This window comes from Amblyomma maculatum, chromosome 2, assembly GCF_055883805.1.
Source record: "Amblyomma maculatum isolate TAMU_Amacu chromosome 2, ASM5588380v1, whole genome shotgun sequence".
In the NCBI taxonomy this organism is placed as follows: Eukaryota; Metazoa; Arthropoda; class Arachnida; order Ixodida; family Ixodidae; genus Amblyomma; species Amblyomma maculatum.
The window spans coordinates 68,858,867-68,859,604 of NC_139345.1; positions in this window are offsets into that span (position 1 = coordinate 68,858,867).

Consider the following 738-nt stretch of genomic DNA (forward strand, 5'->3'; position numbering starts at 1 on the left):
TACTCTACCGCAACGCTGTTAGTAAGATGCTAGCATTGTCAGTTCTTGGTCCAAAAATGTGTTTTGAAAATAAGCAGTTTGAGAGCGCTGTATACCTACTTCAAATGAAGACGACTATATTAGTAGTTACAAAACAAACTGCGCTTATTAGGCACTGTTTAATAAAATTTACCTATAAAAATAGTTTATAGATTAGAAAGAAGATTTTGAATGCTTAACAAAATTATTAGTAAACATGGTGGCCTGACATGTCCTAAGTTAGCCTGGCGGAAAAAAACTGAACTGAAACCTGGCTACGCGGACTGAACTTTGTGGCTAAGCTTCTCCAAACTGGGTTGGTCTGTTGGTCCGTTCGACGCTCTTGTAATTCTTGTTTCTGACGCAACGCGCAGTGCCGCGCTACCAGCGCGGGATTGGCGGGACTGAGCGCTATCCTCGCGTTGTCGCCTGTCTCTGGTTGGTCGCTGTCCTGCCATGGACGATATTCCTGACATCCATCGATTCGCCGGATTATTAATTTGTCTTGATTGCACTCTCATCCTTGGCTTTCCGATCACGTGCGAAATGAGAGGCGGAAGTGGGAGCGTTGTTGCTGCGGCTGAAGCGTGGGCCACTCCGTGCGTACGCTACGCAACAGAGTACGTTGCCTAATTGCGCGCTAGACCCGCTCTGTGGTCCATCGATTTTTTTCGCCTTGTGTCAGCTGGCGCCCCCGCCCAGGCGCGCGCTCCGTAGGCT